Source organism: Emydura macquarii, unplaced genomic scaffold, assembly GCF_026122565.2.
Source record: "Emydura macquarii macquarii isolate MOO-44397 ecotype Brisbane River unplaced genomic scaffold, CSIRO-AGI_Emac_v2 contig_369, whole genome shotgun sequence".
NCBI lineage: Eukaryota > Metazoa > Chordata > Testudines > Chelidae > Emydura > Emydura macquarii.
This window is the reverse complement of record NW_027130506.1, coordinates 2777020-2798711: the sequence shown is the minus strand read 5'-3', so window position 1 is coordinate 2798711 and position 21692 is coordinate 2777020. Positions and strand designations below refer to the sequence as shown.

General features: G+C 43.4%; 1 long non-coding RNA gene across 1 annotated transcript in view; it reads right to left on the bottom strand.

The window, feature by feature from the left end:
- Window positions 1–1509: 1509 nt before the first annotated feature.
- LOC137141328 (uncharacterized) overlaps window positions 1510–21692 on the bottom strand; it is a 47422-nt gene continuing 27239 nt past the window's right edge. Inside the window, exons 2-3 of the long non-coding RNA XR_010916582.1 lie at window positions 2905–2988; window positions 1510–1620 (exon numbers count right to left, since the gene is read on the bottom strand). This is a non-coding gene — a long non-coding RNA (uncharacterized lncRNA). The remainder of the gene's footprint in view (window positions 1621–2904; window positions 2989–21692) is intronic.

Below are 21692 nucleotides of genomic sequence, written 5' to 3'. Positions count from 1 at the left end.
AACAGACAGGCCTGGGGTACAAGCTTGAGCTGAACTTTACGGTCTGTTAGTGTTAATAAAGGCAAGCTACAGGAAAGGTGAGTGTAGACTTGTTTGTGATATAAATGTTCGGATGACCTCTGCATGAATGCATGTTACATGGGTCCACTGAATGTCTTATTTTGATGAAATATGTATCTAAAGCCAAACACTGTAGTATGGAGCCTATCTCTGTTCTTACCCTAAGCAATGAAGAACACTTTCCTCCTATCATTCAGGCCACTACTCTGAAAAAGTTACCAGTCCTTCTTGCCATGAACGAAATCTGAACAGGGTTTGAAAAAAGAGCTAGTTACCATTGATGTTTTAGAGTTTCCTGCTGTTGGAGGATAAAGTATTGATGTTGGCCTCACCAAAGACTACTAAGCCAGCTTCAACCTCCTTCAACCATATTCTGCAGAATCGCAAACTGCAGTATTTAAACATTAAAAAATGTTGGTTTGTTACAATTTAAGGGTCTTAACCTGTATTCATTGCAACCCCCAAACTCTCATTGACTTCAGTAATGATTTTGGGTAGGGAAAAAATGCTTGATAAGCCATAGTGCAGCAGGCTGAAAATTAGTGCGATATCTGTGCCAGTGGCAGCATGAGAACTCACTGATTGTAAGAAGATGACTAGACTCTTAGAAATGATCATTTTAATTCAAAATATTATTCTTAAAGTTTACTTGGCGAGAGACACCTTCTTGTCTCTGCAGCTTTTGGACTATGGGGGCTGAACAAAAGGGGTACAACTGAACTTTAAATTGATGTGTATTATATAGGATTACTCAAGCCATAATCAAAATGTTGGGAACCTACCCAGCCATTCCATATCTTATATTGAAGTCATATTGAACCACTGGCTAGAACACTGAAAAGTAACTACAGAAATGTTGCTACAATGCAGATATCAGAGTCACTGGCTTTCTACTCATTATTCATAAACAAATGTTTAATGATTGTTCTAAAGGGGATTTCTGATCCATCATAGACAGACACCTCACTGTGCCTTCAGAATTTCTAGGTTATGCCAAGGTGGTGGGTTTCAGTCTGGTCTTTGCAGATTTTAGTTTTGGTTCCTCTTTTTTGGCTGCATCTACTGTAAAATGAAACTTAATCTTTCTATGTGAGTCTGATTCTAATCTTGCTTAGACTGGTGTTACTCTACTATAACTCCATGGACTTCCATGGATTTCTTAACTTACAGCAGTATAAGAGACAAATCAGGTGCTATGGCCTAATTTACACTAGCTTTTTTCCTCCTACTGATGCAGCTCCACTGGAGGTAATAATGCAGACAAGGTATCAGCAGTTACAGGTGGATTAACCATCTTATTTAGACAAGATTAGGAGAGGTTAGAATGCCAGTCACCACCTGGGAGCTCTTGCTACAATAGCTTTATCACTGGTAACAATGGGGAGTTCCAGGGGAAAAAAAGACTAGTGTGTGCTTGGCTAGTTTCTTTATGAAAGGAACAGAAATGATGTCACTAATTTAGATGAATCCTTCTTGTAGACGGTGAATCACTTTTTCCTGTGTATTTTTGGGACTTATCAGAAACTGTTTCTTTTTACATGCCTGATTAATCCCAATGCCCTAGGAGGGAAAAAAAGCATTTAAAATTAATTTATTTCATGTTCTTGATTACAGTTAATAACTCACTTTTGAGTATTGCTGCTAAAATCAATATCCTGGAGTTCCAGAAGATTTGAAGTTGTGATTCATTTTCTTGAATGTGAAAACAAAGTGGCTTGGATTTATCTTTTTAAACACAAATGGCCAAATTGAGCCCTGTTGTAATTGACTGCAGTCAATGGAATGGTGCCAGTCCACACGTGGGCTGCACATGGCTTGAAAATTCAGGAAACCCCTTATTTATAATCAGCAACACATTTATTGAAGGGAATTAATTAATTCTGAAAGGAATTAATAGATCTGTTTATCTGGAAGAATGGGATACTGCACGTAAAGTATCACTTTATACTGCATGTGTAGTCTGGATATTTTCTGGAAGTTTCTCCCATTAAATGAGCATATAATACGCTGCATGTGATTTTCATGCAGTGCATGGCTTACGAGACTCGTGGGTGGGATATTCAGGTGCTTAACTCTCTTAGGTGCTTTAGCAAATCTCCCCTAATGTTCCTAAATAGCCAACTTTCCCAGGCCTAGCACCAGTCTACTTTTATTATGAGAAAAGTAACATTCTCAGCTTTATCTTTTTGCTTTCTTTACTGTTCTGCTAATAGTCTGAGGAATGTAAGCAGGGGGCCCTGGACGCGCCTGTTTCTCATTATGATATACTTTATGACTTGACAGACAATACTTAGGATTTATATATGGCTAGATTATCACAGACCACGCTTGGCATGCAGGGGAGCAATGCCTACCAAACTCCCGTTCATAGTGTGAGTCTACCTGCAGTGAGGAAGGCAGAGGCTACTTGTCTGATACCATCTACTACAAGGAAGGGGATTGTAAAAGACAGGGATTGAGGGGACCCTCCTGACTGAGGCAGCACATGCTCTATGACAAAGGTGTCTCCGAGGGCTTGTCTACACATGGAGTTATTCATAATAGGTACTGAGCTTTAAATTCATACTCTACCTTATTCTGAATTAACTTTCCAATGAAAGTGTATAAAAGCCGAGTTACAATTTCGTTTTCTTGTCTGGTCTTGGGATAGTGTAGCTACCTTTCTGCTTTGAGTGCTTGCTCATGTCGATCCCAATTAAGTGTGTGCATGCCTTGTGCACAATTGCTAAAAAATTTTCCCCCCATGGTATCTGTAGAGTTGGCTCTGGAGCCCCCTGGAGTCACACTTTCATGGCATCCTATATAAGGCACTGCAGACCCTCCACCTACTCAGCTCCTTCTTACCACCTCTGACGGTTGGATGTCTGGAATCCATTGCCTCTTGCTCTGCAAGGGTCCTTTTCTCCCAGTGTTTTCCTTTTCATTGTCCTGTAAACAGTTAGAATAGTGTTAATCGTCAAGTAATTAGGTTAGAATAGAATAGTTATAGATAGATCCCCTTTAGGGATCAGTCTTTTCCTCCCAGGGGCCGGGGCACAACTTGGTCCCCTGGATTCAAACCATGTGAGGTGTGTTAAAAGCCCATGCTGAAGAGTGATCCACACTCTACGTGCCTCAAATGTCTTGGGGAGGCACATGAGAAGGACAAATTTTGCAGAGGTTTTCATCCCCGAACAAAGGGCAGGAGCCAAAGGTTAAAGTTTCTCCTTATGGAGGTGGCTCTTCGCCCATCTCCGAGCCCATCAGAACTGGAGCCTAGCACGTTTACGTCAGTCAGAAGCACACCAGTTTCTGTTCGTGACCCGGTGACTAGGAAGGACTCTGGCTACGAGACCCTCGGCACCACAAAGCATTACTGGCACAGAAGATGAGCACCCACCACCGCTTTCATTCCCCTGACCCCAGAAAGAAGCCAAAGAAGACAGACAGATGTAGCTCGCTCACACCTAGACTATCGGGGTGTAAGAGTGCTAGTGCAGTGTAACCCGTGCTGGGCCAATCAGGCACTGCTCCCATGGCCGCAGCATCGTTGACTCTGGCCCTGGAGAGGGGTATGTTGAGTCCGGAGCTGACAAACTCCCCACCCAGGGAGTTGAAGGAGGAAAACCTAGAGCTACCCTCCACCCCAGAGACCTTTGAAGTGGCCTTGGAGCTCATTGAGAGTATGGCACCAAAGCCGTCGTAGACCCATGGAAGACCACCAGAGGTAGAAGTTGCAGTATAAGGAAAGTGGGCAGTACCATAAAAAGGGAAGCTGGCGATGATGCCTTGGCAGCCATTGCCTTGGCACCGATCACCAGCACCAAGGGGCACCACACCACCATGGTCCCCTAGGAGCGAGCACTCTGGATATAACTCCGAGGCAGAGTCCTACACCTTGCAGAGGAACCAGCATCTGGACAGAGGACAGTACCAGAGAGCCAGGAGATGGCTCACCCCTTTGCCATGCGATAGCCCCCACAATAGCAGGTCCTGACTCAGTGGTCTTTCACCAAGCCCAGGGGCCCCACTCTGGACAGTTTCTGTCCTTGGCATCAGGAAGCAGGTACCATGAGGCTAGGTTGGAGATTTTTTCTCAACCCAACACCAATACCGGCCCCGAGCAGGATCTTGAGCCCGGGTACAGCACCAGCTACGGCACTGCCATTGTACCGAGACTGAGATCACTGGCACTGTTGTGGAACTAAAATGCCCGACTCCATGAGATCCCCTGGGCACCGAGGGACAGGAAACCAGCTGGATAAGGGAATCGTCATGCTCATCACCGGAGTGGTCACCAGTGCCTCTCTGGCACCAGCAGTGGAAGATAGCAGGGCCCACCAGGACCTCCTCCATAGAGATGCCCAAAACCTGGGAATCTAGGATGAGGAATTCTCTGAAGTGGGGATGGACCTGGTGATGGATATCCTATTTCCATCAGGATCAGCCAGGGTTGCTTTGCTCTTAATAAAAAACAATTGACAAAAACATGAAAGCATTGTGGTAAACCCCTGCTTCGATTCCCCTGACTGCCAAGAAAGTTGAACAGAAGTACTTTGTTCCCTAAAAAGCCTATGAATATCTTTACGCTCATTCCCCTCCAGGGTCTCTGATGGTCGCAGCTGCTAACGAAAGGGAGAGACAGGGGAACCAGGGTCCTAAAGTCAAGGAGGCTAAGAAAATAGACCTTTTGGCAGGGAGGTGTATTCCACCAGGGGTCTGCAAATCCAAATAGTGAACCAGCAGGCCATACTAAGTAGATACTCCTTTAACACCTGGAGGTCCATAATGAAATTCACGGCATCTATTTCAACTGACTCCAATATTGAATTTACGGCTGTGGTGGAGGAAGGCTAGGCAACGGTGAAGGCTTCATTTCAGGGGGCAATGCAGCAGCCCATACTATGGCCTTGGGGGTAACAATGCACCATAACTTGTGCCACAGGCCTTGGGCCTACCCCATGAAGTTTAACAAACTGTGCAGGACCTCCCTTTCAAGGGCCAGTCACTATTTTCAGATCAGACTCCAGGGGTCTGCAGACACCAGCACCCCAGAGTGGGCATTTTAGGCCACAAACACTTCCCCATTTTTACCAACTCCACCAAAGACAGGACTTTAATCGCAGAAGGGGCAGAAACAACAGAAGGAAGCTTTATCAGGGTTCATCTGGCCGCAGTGAGGGTCCAACAAAACAACCTCCTGGCTTTTGAGGGTGTGCCCAGGAATGGTGTACCAATCCAGACTTTGGATCCTCCATCCCAATTATTTTCAAACCGCTTATCCCATTTCTACCATGTGTGGGCCCAGATTACATCAGACAGATGGGTACTACACATGGTGGAACTGGAATATTCTATCCAGTTCAGCTCCCTCCCATCCTCACGTTCCTCCCCTCCCATGTCTCTTCAGGGACACCTCTCACAAGCAACTTCTGATTCAAGAAGTGCAGCAGCTCCTGAAGGCAGGAGTGATGGAAGAGGTTCCTCGGGATCTAAGGGCCTTCTATTCCTTCCTAATACTAATACTTCCTAATTCCAAAAGCCAAGGGTGGTCTCAGACCTATCCTAGACCTGAGAAACCTCAACAGATACATGAAGAAGTTTAGGTTCTGAATAGTCTCCCTGGCATCGATCATCCCCTCTCTGGATCCAGGAGACTGGTATGCCACCCTCAACCTGAAAGACACATATTTCCATGTGTTGATCATCCCAAGACACAAGAGATTCCTCCGCTTTGAGGTCAACTGATCCCACTACCAGTTTACAGTACTACCATTTGGCCTCTCAGCAGCTCCCAGAATCTTCACAAAGTGCATGGCGGTGGTGGCTGCATTCCTCAGAAATGGGAGGATTTAGGTCTACCCATACTTGGACAGTTGGTTGATCAAGGGTCACTCCAGACAACAGGTGGAATCGGACACAGAGTTCATAAAGCTGACATATGTCAGAGTAGGCCTCATGATCAACGCACAAAAGTTAGTCCTGACCCCCACACAAAGGATAGAATTTATTGGAGCAGTCATGGACTCGAACCAAGCCAGGGCTTTTCTTCCGGACTCACAGTTCCGGACCATACTCTCCATCATAGAGGAATGGAAATGACATCCCATGATCACAGTCAGAAACTGCCTAAGGCTGTTGGGACACTTGGTGGCCTATAATCAGGTGGCTCAGCATGCCAGTTGTGCCTCAGACCTTTACAGGCATGGTTGGCAGACCATCCCATGATTGCATAGAAAAGATTGTATCAAACCCGGCATCAGCATTGGACTTGCTACACTGGTGGCTAGACCAGCATGTGGTATGTGCAGGAGTCCTGTTTTTGAGGCCATCTCCCACCATGACCCTAGTGACCGACATCTCAGACATGGGCTGGGGGGCTCATCTAGGCCATCTAAGGATCCAAGGGCTGTGGTCGCAGGAAGATCTGTTCACCTGCATCAACATGAGAGAGTTAAGAGCAGTACGACTCACCTGTCAAGCCTACAAGGCCCATCTGAAACGCAAATGCGTCACGGTAAGAACAGACAACATGACAGTGATGTTCTATGTAAACAGACAGGGTGGTGCTTGCTCCTCTCTCCTGTGTCAGGAAGCCTTCGACCTTTGGCACTTTTGCATAGCTCATACGATACACATAGAAACCTTTTATCTACCAGATCTCAGAAAGTGCTTGTGGACTTCCTCATCAGGTCAATATCCGTGAGAAATCTCTCCATCCAGATGTGGTGAATGACATCTTCCAAAGTTAGATCTACTCATGACGAAGTTCAATAGGAAGTCCACGCAGTTCTGCTCTTTCGAAAACCACAGCCCAGGGTCGATTGCAAATGTTTTCCTCATTCAATGGACAAGGCAACTGTTCTACGCGTTTCCTCCAATACTTCTAGTGCACAAGGTCCTTCTAAAGGTCAGGAACGACAAGTCGATAATGATCTTGGTAGCCTCGGTGTGGCCATACCAACATTGGTACACCACGCTTCTTGAGCTGTCAGTGGAGGCCCCTGTCAGTCTTCCATTAGTGCCAGACCTGATTATTCAGGATCACGGCTGCCTTCATCATCTGCACTTGCAATCACTACAGTTTACAATGTAGAAGCTCTGTGGCTGAACCCACAGGAGTTGGAATATTTGGAGCCGGTCAAAGAGATTCTCCTGGGAAGTAGAAAACTCTCCACTAGGGCTACCTACCTAGCAAAGTGGAAGAGGTTCTCCATCTGGCCCACGCAGAAAGGCACGTCTCTGGAGATGCCACCTATACTCCTTATCCTAGAGTACCTGTTACATCTTAAATATCAGGGTCTTTGGGTATCTTCAATTAAGGTCTACCTAGCTGCAATTTCAGCTTTTCATCCATGGGTGGCTAACCGTTTGATCTTTGCGAACCACATAGTAGGTCGCTTCCTCAAGGACCTTGAAAGGTTCTTTTCCTCAAACGTGCCAGCCAGTTCCCCAATGGGACCTTAACTTGGTGCTGTCAGCACTGATGAAATCACCATTTGAACTATTGGCAACATGATCCCTCCTGTACTTTTTGTGGAAGGTAGCCTTCCAAGTGGCCATTACATTGTCCAGGAGGATTTCGGAACTCAAAGCCCTGACATTGGAGCCTCCTTATACAGTCTCTTTAAAGACAAGGTTCGCCTGTGACCGCACCCAGCCTTCCTTCCGAAGGTAGTTTCACAATTCCATTTGAACCAGGACATTTTTCTTCTAGTTTTCTACACCAAACAGCATGCTAGCAGCTGTGAACAGAGGCTTCACTCCCTGGACATTAGGAGGGCATTGGCTTTCTATATTGAAAGAACGAAACTGTTTAGAAAGACATCTCAACTTTTTGTAGCAGTGGCAGATAGAATGAAGGGACTCCCAAAGGATCTCATCATGGATCATGTCAGACATCAAGGCCTGCTACAACCTGGCAAACATGCCTGCCCCAGCATTGACAGCCCATTCCACAAGGGCCCAGGCAGCCTCAAGTCCCGACCCAGGACATCTGTAGGGCAGTAACGTGGTCATCAATCAATCTTTGCAGCGCACTACGCCATCACTCAGCAAGCCAGAGATGATGCAACAGTTGGTCGAGCAGTTCTGCAATCAGTGTCCCATTGAACTCCGACCCTGCCACCTGTGAGACTGCTTGCGAGTCACCTAATTGGTATCGACATGAGCAAGCAGTCGACAAAGAAAAGACGGTTACTAACCTTCTGTAACTGTTGTTCTTCAAGATGTGTTGCTCATGTCCATTCCAAGACCCACTCACCTACCCCTCTGTTGGAGTCTGCCAGCAAGAAGGAACTGAGTAGACAGAGGATCAGCAGTGCCCTATATAGGGCGCCATGAAGGCGCGACTCCAGGGGGCTCCCGAGCCGACCCTAGGGATATCAATGGGGGAAAAATCCTTCCAGCAACTGTGCACAAGGCGCGCACACACCTAATGGAAATGAACATGAGCACACATCTCAAAGAACAACAGTTACAGAAGGTTAGTGACCATCTTTTAAGCAGACCAGTTTGTCAAGTTGCAGTCTAACCCATTGCGGTTTTCCTAACAAGATCTAAAACAAATGTAGTCCAGTTACAAAACTAGGTAGGAGGTCAACAATATAGTGTTGGAATGACCCCTATTGAAAAAAGTCAAAGTCATTCATTTTCTCATTCTGCTTTTTTCACCCAGTTGTATATAATTTTTTTCAGACAGAAATGAGTCATGTTGCCAGTTGTAATAAAATCAACAAACAATAAAGGGCTAGTATTATTTGATGTCATATGCAATTATTTGATACTCTAAAACCTGTAGCAACTGCACTTTCATACTAGATGTCAATGTGGTGGTTTATGGCTTTTCATACTAGAGATATGAGTAATACAATATACTTCCCACTCATGAACAATCCCACAGACTTACTTAGATTTAGAATCTCTTGTGCCTAGTAACACATGAGACAATCCATTTTTCCCACTTCTGTCTATCAATAACAAGATATTTGTCTCCATCATAAGTTGTCTCCAGGATGGTAGTATCCTTTTCAATTGTCCTTCCATGGGGCATTCTTTCTTAACACCTTTCCTTGACTCCAAGTGAAATCCAATCTAAGACATACCTTGTGTTTCTGCCATTGGGCAGCCTGATGGGATGGCCAAACCAATGTAGCCATCTTTGTCAAATTAATTAGTCCACAGTCTGTTGACCCATGCGGTGCAGCATTTCTGCATAGGTTATACAGTCTCTCCAATAAATCCCCAAGATTACACTCAGACAACACTAGTGGAAGGCATTCAGCTTCCTGTTGTGTATTTCCACCATCTGCCACATTTCTGAGGTGTACAGTAGTGTTGGAAAGACAATAGAGCTTTTGTATAGATGTATCTTCCTACTCTTCCTACAGAAGTTGACAGATGGGAAAATGATCCACTGGCTTTGCTCATAATTGCCTTCACTTCTTTAGTGAGCTGCCCAGAAGCAGATATTGTACATCCAAGATAGATAATCATCAGCTCTTTCATACTGTTATCCACCAATCACCCATCTGCCAGTGTTGATAGCACTCTCCCCTTATTCCATGGTCTTGGTCTTCTGACACTAAGTTTCCACTGACAAAGTCCCTTAGGAAACTAAACGTCTGCCAGTGAGTATGTGAACAGCCACCTCGGTCCTGACAGTCAGATACTTGGCTCACACTGAAGTCCTCTTGGGATATTCAAAGTAGGTATCTCTCTGCCTATCAGGCTCAGTTTGCCAGGTGTCCTCTGAATACACCTAAACCCACACAAAGGAGTTGGAAGTGGTGGCAGTGTCCATGTATAACGTTTAGTCTAGTGATTAGAGTACTCACCTAGGCTATAGGAAATCTGGGTTCAATTGCCTCTTCTGCCTCTCAGAGATTTGAATTTGGATAGCCCCCTCCCTAACAACTGGGATATGGGTTATTCTGGGTCAGGGCTCCCTCAATCCCTCATGTTGAAGTTGTTCCACTGTGTATTTAAATATGCTTTAGGCCAGAGCTAGGGTGAAAATGACTATCTAGCACAGTGGCTAGAACACTCATCTGGGATGTGAGAGACCTAGGTTCCAGTTCCCCTGCTCCTTAGTGTTTCCTATTGGCTAACTTAGGCAGCCCCCCACTCAGTGTGGTGGCTTTTATGAATCCCATTCTTAGGCACTTAACTCTCCCCATACATTGTATAGGAAGCGTGGGCACCTACCTCAGGCTGTGAGTTCCACTGGGTGGCAGGACACCCAAAATGTCAGCGTTGCGACACTGAACATAGCAACACCTAAGTCTCTTTGTGAATGTAGCCGTAAGTGGCTATGTCATTTTTGAAAATGAGATGTTGGAGCCTAAATCACTTAGGCCTCACAACGCTGAGAGGAGCAATGGCCAAATACCTTTACAAATCTGGTCCATGGTCCTCATCTGGGGGACTAAGCACCAATAGCCCATTCTCTCAGTCCTTACTTGCATGAGTTCTGTCTGAAAGGCTGATGGGCCAACTCACAAGAGTAAGGCCTTCAGCTTTGGCCTGTAGGTTCCACTCACCCCACTGACTGTGCTCTGAAAGTTGTTTGGCATGATTATATTAATGTGTGTGTGTATATATATAAAAAACATATATAAAAACACGCATCTGTGACTTACCACATGGATAATGCCTCTGCCTCCAAACAGCCCTAGAACCAATAGATGTGGCTGCTGGAGGATTCCCAGTTCATGGGGTGTGGCTGAGGAAAAGAGGGCATGATTCGGCCTTCCCTGCTTACTGCTTGCTCAAAGAGTTCTTGCGGCTGCAGGCAGCCATCACAAGCCACAGCAGACTTTGATCTGTTTTAATTTGGTCCAAGGACTATCCTGGCATCTGGATACCCTCAGGAGTGAGAGTTGCAAAAACAGCTGAAAGCCACCTTTCCACACACCCCCAGGACTGATAAAAAGAACTCTTCACCAGCACTTAGAGAACAGGGGCAGAAGTAATAAGGTAGCGCTTATAGCAGTTTAAGCAAAGGCATAAGAGCCAGCAAACTGCCTCAATGTACAACTGTATCCAAGTCCTCTGATAGATTGTGCAAAAAGCCAGTCTCCTAAAAAAAGACCTATGCTACATCTTAACTTTTAACAGAAAAAAAACTCCATCTGTAACCAAGCCTTTTGAAAACAGTCATGATTCAATTTGCATTCATATTATTTTAGGGACGCTTTCAGAATTCCATCTTAACACATCTCAGACTATGAAAGAGTCTCCCAGAAAAATTTTGGAACCCCTATCACTTGAGCCATTTAAAGCTAAACTAGACAAACTTTGGAAGAACCAACACACTATAGGGAACACACCTGCATTTGTGGGGTGGGAGAGTGGACAAGCTGACTCTTTTCCTTCCTAGTTTCTGTATTCACAAAAACAAATGTACCTATTAGGTAAACATTAACTTGACTCGAAGTCTGCTTCTGTGAAATCCACCAGGATGGTACTCCGTACAAATGGCATGACTGCCAATGCGCAATGTGTCCTTAGAAAGAGGGTTCATTATATAATTTTTTAAAAGGACATTCTAAATAATTCGGAACCAGTTAAAGTTAAAGTCATGGTTATGCTCACATTTCCTCCTATGTATTAAATCTATTGTGTCTTGTCTTCAATTAAATTGTAAGCTCTTCAGGGCAGGGCTCATCTACTTATGTACAATGCATAATGGTGGCACTCATTTTGTCTGCCACCCATCGGTGTTACAAATAAATAATACAGAACTGTCAATTTTGTGGCAAATCTGGAAAGATTTGTAGGAAATAGACTATGTAGCTTGGGCTGGAAGGGCAACTGGTTATTTCTTAACTGATTCTTCTTAATTATTGATCTAGGTGTGTTCATATAATTATGAATAAGAGAAAATATTTGTGCTTGGGAGAAAAACCCCAAGTTTGTGTCCTTATACCCTGGGCATTGGAGCTAAAGAGAAACTATGTTGGAAAAAATAAAGGCTCTAAAATAGGTGAATGTTTTAAGAAGAGAGGGGCCAAACCAGTAACCTGGATCTAGTTCACCTTCTGACCCTTGGGAAAGTTGGGAACTTTACAGGTTGTATCCTCTTATCTAAAGATGGGGGATATTTGGTATGTAAGAAAGAGGGCAGAGACTCAGAATGGAGGGAGGAAAGGTAATGGTGGTGAAAAAGAGTGCGATAAAATAAAGGAGGATAAGGCTAGATATGCAATATGTTTATACATGGTTATGACATAACTCAGGATATAATCCAGACTGTTGAACAGTTCTTCAACCTACTGTGCCTCTTACACTGCTTTAGTGTGAAAATACCCATTCCTGGCCAGATAACACACAGTCTCCCGCATGTAACTTGCTCCCAGTTACACAGTATTGAGTGCTACTAGCTAGCCACTCATGAATTAAACTGCAGAGCAACAACAGCAAGCTCTCTAGTCCCAGACTTTCCCCCAGAAATGTGCATCTTGTGCTGTCCAACACACTGCTGAACAATGTGAGCTTATATAAAGTCCATCCCTTCATCAATGGAAAATTATATGCACCAGCCTTGTTATCCCAAATGGAGTTTCCCATACACTTTAATCCAAAGACACTGGATAAGATAAAACAATAAAACAAGTTTATTAACTACAGAAAGAAAAGAGAGATTTTAAGTGACAACAGGTAATTAGACATAAAAGTCAGGACTGGTTAAAAAAGAAATAAAAAAATAAAACACAAGCTAATTGCCTAATTTAACAAGCTAAGTGAATTTAAAAGCAAAAGGCTTTTTTCACCATAAGCTTACAGCAATCTGTACTGGTTGAAAAGTCTTTCAGCCAGTTTTCGCCTTTTCCCCTAATTTTCAGTTCTTTAAGAGTCATTGATGTCATGAGCAGAGATGAAGGAGGAGAGTGAGGTCAAGCATTTTTCTCCCCTCTTTATAATTCAGTTTCTTCTGCTAGAAAAATCCTTGCTGAGTCGTGGTGACAGTCACTTGTGGATGTGAGATTTGAACTGTCCTTGTGACGAAATGCACATTTCTTGTTCCCACCTGCCCCCTACCAGGGGATAGTCGCTTAGCTAAGTGATAGCCCACTTGACTTTGTTGATATCTGTCTGGGTGTACCAATGTCTCTTTGTCTCTGAAAAACTGGTTTGGGCCTGTCTTTCTAACTCTGGAACATGTTACAGCAATGTTATACAGTAGAAACATATAACTTTACATATAATGTTGATACACATATTTTACCAGGACAATAATGTTCAGCAGATTATGAGTTTTCAAATGATACCTCACAAGGCATACTTTGTACCAAATTTGTCATAATTCTGTAAAAGTGGTGAACATACTGGTATAGACTGTCACAACAGTGCATTATACTGTGTAAACAGAGGATGCTGTACTGTGTAACAGAATATATGAGATATATTCCATGCATATTAAAAACGGTTTTTTTATGCTGGTTGTGAAAGGACTCTCTGGTATCAAGCGGCTGACTGTGCATTGCATGTATAGAAGTGCCAAAGTCCGTTGGCATTAGGATTCAAAGCAAAACTTGGGATGTCTCCTTAGTTTTCGTAGTGACCAGCAATTGCTTTGAAGTCACATAGAAAGAACCAGAATTCAACAGGAAAAAAGACTGGGAGGAATCAGAGCCGAGACTTACTGACACAGTGAAAAAGAAAGTAAGCAGTAGGAGGAAAGCAGCATCTTCTTCCTGCCTTCAGCAAGCAGCCTCATTGAAAGTAAATAATTTGAAGCCACAGAAGATGTGTGTGAATTTACCAAACATGGTACTTTACTTTAAAATAAGATTAGGCCTGATGTTCTGCAGGCTCAGTTGTTCCTCAGTTCATCAGGGAAGCTATTTATTGTAACAAAAAACAGGAATGGTCCTTCACAATATCTGATTTTGCTACATGTTGTGAATGGGATGAGGGAAGATAAGGACTTTCTTCAAATCCTCAGGCTGAGACTAAGGACTGAAAAAAAAGGGAGGCCTTTGGAGCAAAGGAGGGAGTTTTCAACGCCAAGAAATACAATGGAGGTGAAGAGGACAAAGAGGCAGAGAAGACTGAATAAAGAAGGTCTTAAACTATTTAATAGGGGAGGAAAATATGTTAAAAAGATGTGATCACAGAACTATATTTAACTGAATTAGAATAATTTCTCATAACAATGTATTTCTTCATTTATATGTATTTTGACAATAACTAGGGACAAATTCCTGACAGGAGCTGAGCCTCCCCATTTTTTAGTACAAAAAGTCAAGGGGCAAAAATCTATTTACTGTGACTGTTTTAATCAATGAACTAGAAACAGAAGAGAGAACTGCAAAACAACATTAGACTTGAGTAAAAGAGAACTGTGTCCATTCTTATCACTTTCACTGGCTTTTAAACTTTGTACTTGACCAAAGATTCACCTGTTTTTGCATAGCAAAATGTATTTGAAAAGAAATCTTACTGTGGTGTGGAGTATGTTTATTTAGGTTTAGTTCAGAAGTGCACTTGCCTCAGCTGATAATTATTCTGCATTTTTAGCATCAGGGTGGGCAAATCTTTCTATTTTTTTCTTTGGACAAAAAAATATTTTTTCCTTCCTGTTACACAGCCAGAAGTCCCAACGTCTGCTATTGTGATAGCACTGTCTACCTTCCTAACACATGAGCTAAAGTTGCTCGAAGACAGACAGATATATATTTAACCTGTTTTATTTTAAGCTTTGCATTTTTTTACTAATGTGAAATTTCAGGTCAGCTGGAGTTATCTCTAAACTTTTCATTCCATAATTCTGCAATATGAATTTAGTTCTAAAAGGCATTGCATTGAAATAAAACTGTGCATGCTTAAAATGGAGCTATTTGTGATTTATTGGGTATTTGTAGGATTACATTGCTGATTGTCTTGGGGTTTTTTTTTAGACACTCCCTAAATTTATAGTTATCCACTGAGTCTTTCTTCCAAAAAAAAAAAAAAAAGCCTTATTTACTTTTTAAAATACACGGTCTATATATTTAGACTCCTCTTTTGTTATTCTGTATTTTACTAAGATAAAATACTGATAAAAACAGAATAAGAATGAAATCATTCATCATGAAAGCCTGTTATTCAGTCATTAAGACTGCCAGATGCAGAGACTCTACCTAATTAGGAGGCTAGACCTGGACAATTTGTTTACATAGGAAACAAACAAAAATAAGAGACCTAAGGTGAGTAAGAAATCAATCACCACAAATACTGCAAACATTACAGAAATAGACAATGTACCATTTTAACTCAACCTCCTGTTTGTTAAAAGACAATGCATGCTGCAATCAGACAAAATGAATATAAAATCAGAGGTTCTACCAGGGTTCCTTTGTGGTCTTAAGCAATACTTCTGATAAACAGGCCCTGATAAGAATAGCCTTGATTAGATTTAAACATACTGAGCTGACCATGAGAAAGGTAAGTAAAGGTAACAAGTCTCTCACTAGGCTCTTTCAAAAGCAAATTCAGACCACATGACAGCACAGAACAGTCTGGAAACCCTTTAATAAGTAGAGCTGGTCAGAAAAACTCTGACAAAACACTTTTTCATTGGGATTTGCCAGTTTTGCTCCCCCCGTCTGAACATTTCATTGCGGTGCTTTGATTTCTAAGTTCTAACAGAACCCAGGTTTTGGAACACTGCATGATTTCCTGGCAGCTCACCTGCTCTGCTCCTCAGTAGCCAATCTGCCAGCCTGCATGTCCCCAGAGCTGGAGCTCCCTTGCCTTTCACGGGGAATTTCAGAATTTTTGGTTTGCATTCCATATTGGAAGAAAACCAAAATTTGAAATAATAAAATCATTGCTGAAACAGTTTTACTTTCCTCTTCACAGCTCTAGTCATCAGGTAAACCTACTGCTTAATGTTCTCAGCAGGGATACATCTCTGGTATCTTCAGGAAAAGACCATTATGTACAGCCTCTCTCATTCTTTTTTAATTATTTATATTTGTATAGTGCACTTGACAAACAAGTGAGAAACACCTTCTTTCCTGAAGAGCTTGGAATCTAAGTAGACTAGGCAAAGGGTGTGAGGGAAAAACAGAGGCACAGAGAAGCGAAGTCACTTGACCAAGGTTCCCAAAGTTGGTCTGTGAAAAAGCCAGGAAGAACGTCCATATTTTCCGACTCTTGGTTCAGTGTTCTATCCACTAGACCACACTGTATCTGTACTTGTCTTTCATTTTGGTTTTGCTGCATCTTCTCTTAGGCTTTGTGTTAACTCAATTACAGATAACTGAAGTTAGCGCTACCCTGAACTCCTCTCAGGTTAGTCTAGCTCAAGTCAGTTGAGCTCCTTGGATTGTTTATGTGAGCAGCTGATGAGTTGTGCTAACTCGACTGTAGCCTATACTTTCTGAAGGTCAGTCAACTTGAGCTAAAAGCAGTGCTTAATTTGTGCCAGAGCTCGCCAGGGCTGAGTCCCGTCATCTCTAGGCTTGGCAGTTCATAATCCAAGCACCTCTGGGCTTGCCACATCAGTTATGAAAGAAAAAAAATTGCTTGAGCCCTGGCACCTAATTGCTTGAGCCCCAGCACCTCTTTCATTACAAATTAAGCACTGGATAAAAGCACAACTACATGTGAGTTAAGGGGGTTTTGTATGTGAACAGAACTTGAATTATAACTCAAGTTAACTCTGCAGTGAAGACACACCCTTAAAAACAGAAGGTAGTAATAACTAGAGCCATGATCTCCATGTACTTTCAATGAAAAATCACACATTTGCATAAATGTTACTAGCCTGTTTCAAATGTACAATACTCTTTTAAGTGGGAAGTCTTTAAACAGCATGTCTCCTTGAGAACTGATTTAGACCTAATTAAACTTAATGGCATGGCTGCCTCTTAGTAGGGATATTAATTTTGGTTTCATTGGGATGCCTTCAAGTAATTTAGTGCTGCTTAATTCTTTGTGCCTGTCACAGTCTCATGCTGGATCTATCTGCACATTCCTTTTAATAATATTTTCTCAGTTCCTCCTAAGCTGTGTTTCAGACAATTTTTGTAATAAATGAACTACCTGCTGGTTTGCTCTTTCCACATGGTGGCTATTACACTATTTCTTCTACCACTGCCAGTGGGTTTGTCCCCTGGTAAATTGCAGATCTCCATCTTCCCAGCTCCCCAGGCCTGCCCAATAACATTAATAGCCTGTTGCAGCACCTTAGATAGCAAGACCACGATTCAGTTGCTGTTATGATTTTTTGATACAGAAGCAAACCATCAGCCTGGAGTTTGTTTCCTTAATCTGAAGTAAACACATGTAAACTGGTCTAACTCCACTGACTTCAATGGAACTGTGCTGCCTTATGCCAGCTGAGATCCTGGCCCATAATTGCTAGCTCTTAGGAGTGCAGAGAGAACCTTCAAAATGCATAGAGGACCTGAGGGGGATGATCTGGACCAATGACTACAGCTGTAGGGTGGGAAACAGTTAGAGAGAACTCTTTTTTTTGTTGTTTGTTATTTTGGTTTTTTTGTATATTGAAAAGAGCATTCTTGAAGCCATCATTTGTGCTGTAAATAACCACGTAACTGCATGTGCCTATTTTCATTATCTCCTTCTTTCTGTCCTTCTTCCCTCCTTTGCTTATCACACTCACTTTTTGTGTCATTGCAAATTAGGTTGGAACCTTCTGCGGGCAGGGACCATGTCAACCCACATGTGAACCAAACTAGTGAAAGCTTTGCCTGAGCTGACAGCCTGGCACCGGCTCTCAGCTCCTTAGCTAACTGACATCCTTGGACATGGAAGGCTCAACGCATGTGCCAGTTCTTTTATTTTTGTCATGGTGTTCACAGTAATCCACAGTCTACATGGTATGGTGCAGTTTGTCCCTTAAGGGTAGCGGTGCCTAGCAGTCAGCCCACCTTTAGTCATGTAGCATGGCCCTTTAAGATTTTGGGAGGGGTTTTTTGGTGTATACAAAGACCTAGGAAATAAGAGGTCGGAGAGGAGAGGAGGTGGTCCTGGGACTAAGTAGTTTTTGGAAGAAAGTTAATTAATGTTTCTTTAAGAGCCTGGAACCTGGAGCCTTGCAGAGTGGAGGGCAATGCTCCCCTTTCATCCAGCCAATTGGGACTGAGCTGGAAGAAGGGCACTAGCATATATGTTGCCTCCTCCCTTCACAGAGTAGCACAGACATCAATAAGGGAGGTTGCTTGCTGAGCCTCTAAACTGGAGGACTAACTGGGAAAGGCTGCTCAGCTGAAGATGAAGCTGGTTAAGGCCTTGTAGCTGGCCTAAACCTAAACCCAGCTCCATGGGAAAGGACAGTGGGGGAAACTCCTGTTTGAAGGAGGGAGATATGCTATGTCCCAAAGCAAGCAGCAGAGAGACTGCCTGAAATACAGCCCCAGCCCCAGCCCCAGAAGGAGGCCTGAAAGACAGGTTCCTGGATGGAGGAGGGAGATACTGCTCCCTTAAGTTGAGAGACACAGGGATTACTTGCAATACAGCCCAGCTGCTGTGAGAAGCTCTGTGAGCATCTCTGAGAAAGTGCTTCTGTAGCTGACTGAGAAGAAGCTGTGAGGAACCACAAGTCCAAGGAGGGAATAGCAGAGTCTGCAAATCTGGTGAAGACATTGACAAACAGGGCCAAGCTAAAAGCAGCTCAGGGAAGTAGTGGAGGGATTGAAGGCACAGTCCTTAGCTTCCTAAAACAGGGTCCCTGGGCTGAAACCTGGAGGAAAGAGTGGGCCTTGGTTCCCCTACCTCTCCCGCAGACCAAGAGGGGAAGTACAGGCATCAAGAGTAAAAGAGACAAGATCTTCGAAACCAAGACCAAGACCAAAGGATGGGTTTGGAGGCCATTAGATTTTAAGCTTTTTTATGGACTTTTCTGTTAACCCCAGAAGAGGAACTGACTGACAGGAGACCTGGCCGGAGGGTCAGAATGAACAAAAGGAGTGACTGCATCCTGACGTGAAGAGTTGCACTGGAGGTGACAGTCTAGAGTACACATGAAATGCTTTTTTCATGTTTATATCGGGACACTCAGCTTGGAGGGCGTTTTGGACCATAGCGCAAATCAAGACTCCTTGGAGAGAATTAATCTGCATTTACTAGCTTTACTATTTGTTCTCCCTCCTCATTCTTGTGTTTCTTTTCATGTTTCAAGAAAGCACCTTTCCAACGTCCTCCTTGATGAAGATATGGCAGCAGGATATTTTCTCTGTATGCATGTGCAGTAAAATCCCGGTCCCCCTGAAATCAGCAGGAATCTTAGCATTGACTTCAGTGGGACTATGATTTCTCTCATGATGTAGCTTCCATTGGGACTGAGTAACTGAGATCAGCACCAGTGTATGTAGTATTACACATAAGTTTTACACGGAATGACATTGCTTCTATGAATGACAACTCACATCTACACATAACTGAGTATCCTGTAGAAATGACCAGACCTGTTTTTCTCCTGCAGCTCCACATCCACATGCCATAAATTCTTACTTTGAATAGCTAGTTAAACACATCCTGACTAAAAGGATAGCTTCCGATATGTAGTGGGCCTGCTTTCCCTTTCACACCAATACAAATCAGGAGTGATCCTACTGAAATCAATCAGCTTAGAACAGCGTGAAGGGAATTAGGTCCAATCAGTTTGGCATTTATGACTTGGATTATCCATTTACAGAAAAGCCATGCCTGGCAAATAAGTCACTGTACCACATGTCATTTACACTTTAAAAAATATCAGTGCAGTTTCATTAGCAACAATTCAGTATGTTGGAATTTCTGTCTAAGAGAGTGGATCAGGCCTACTAGTTAACTGCACGTAACTTGGATGCAGTGCGTGACCTAGATTGTTATTAACTGATGGATACAAAACTTTCATTTAGTGCTTCACTGTAGCTTTGAATGCAACTGATTTGATCAAAATACCTCAAAGAAGGAAGTTATTTTCTTAATGTTCCAAGTGTTCCAAATGTTCCTTGTATCATAGCTTCCTAAAGTGTACACTTCTCCTTTGTACTACCGTGATTGAAGTTACGAAACCTTTTTGTCATGATCTTCATGTACATCAGCATGCAGGACACAGAAGTAGCAGAGGTGTGTCTCCAGCTATCAAGCTTGAGAAAAGGGGTGCATTTCTTTCAGCACATATTTTAAAGTAAGGGCAAAGGAACGAAACTCTTGCTTATTCAATGACCACTGTGCTGCTTTGGTTGGTTCCCCCCCCCCCCATCAGTTGTGAGACAAGTTCAGCAGTGAAGCCTTTCAGGAAAAGCAGAAGCAGTGAAATGAAGGGTGTTGGCAAAACAAAGAACGTGTTAGAAGTCAAAGTCCATATCCTACCCTTGTGATATCCTCCCCACGCCGCCCCCCCTCCCCCACAGCCACACAATGTTCTTATTGATGTCCATGGCAGTTTGGCTTGTAAAAAAAGGGCCAGAGAGGGCTCTTCATTCATGTGTCTCTTTAAACACATGAGCTGACTCACTGACTGCAATGAGACTACTCCTGTACTCAGGCACAGGCTTTTGTATCTTGCTGACTCAAAAACTTTAAGGCCAGAAGGGGCCATCATTATCCCCTCATCTGAACTCCTGGGTTGAATGGTAGGGGAAATAGAAGTGGGTGGCAACCGAGGCAGCAGTGACCATGAGATGGTCAAGTTCAGGATCCTGACAAAAGGAAGAAAGGAGAACAGGAGGATACAGACCATGGACTTCAGAAAAGTAGACTTTGACTCCCTCAGGGAGCCGATGGGCAGGATCCCTGGGGAGGCTAATATGAGGGGGAAAGGAATCCAAGAGAGCTGGCTGTATTTTAAAGAAACCTTATTGAGGGCACAGGAACAAACCATCCTGCTGTGCAGAAAGAATAGCAAATATGGTAAGCATCCAGCTTGGCTTAACAAAAGTCTTTGGTGAACTTAAACATAAAAAAGAAGCTTACAAGAAGTGGAAGCTTGGTCAGATGACTAGGGAGGAGTATAAAAATGCTGCTCGAACATGCAGGAATGAAATCAGGAAGGCCAAAGCACAACTGGAGTTGCAGCTAGCAAGGGACGCGAACGGAACAAGAAGGGTTTCTACAGATATGTTACCAACAAGAGGAAGATTAGGGAAAGTGTGGACCCTTTACAGAATGGGGGAGGCAACCTAGTGACAGATTATGTGGAGAAAGCTGAGGTACTCAATGCCTTTTTTGCCTCTGTCTTCACAGACAAGGTCAGCTCCCAGACTACTGCACTGGGCGGCACAGAATGGGAAGGAAGTGAACATCCCACAGTGCTGAAGGAACAGGTCCAAGACTATTTAGAAAGATTGGACATACACAAGTCCATGGGGCCAGATGCAATGCATCCGAGGGTACTGAGGGAGTTGGCTGATGTGATGTCAGAGCCATGGCTATTATCTTTGAAAGCTCGTGGCAGTTGGGGGAGGTCCCTGATGACTGGAAAAAAACAAATATAGTGCCCATCTTCAAGAAAGGGAGGAAAGAGGATCCAGGGAACTACAGACCAGTTAGCCTCACCTCAATCCCTGGAAAAATCATGGAGCAGGTCCTCAAGGAATCCATTTTAAGGCACTTGGAAGAGAGGAAGGTGATCAGGAACAGTCGACATGGATTCACAAAGGGCAAGTCATACCTGACCAACCTGATTGCTTTCTATGAAGAGGTGACTGGCT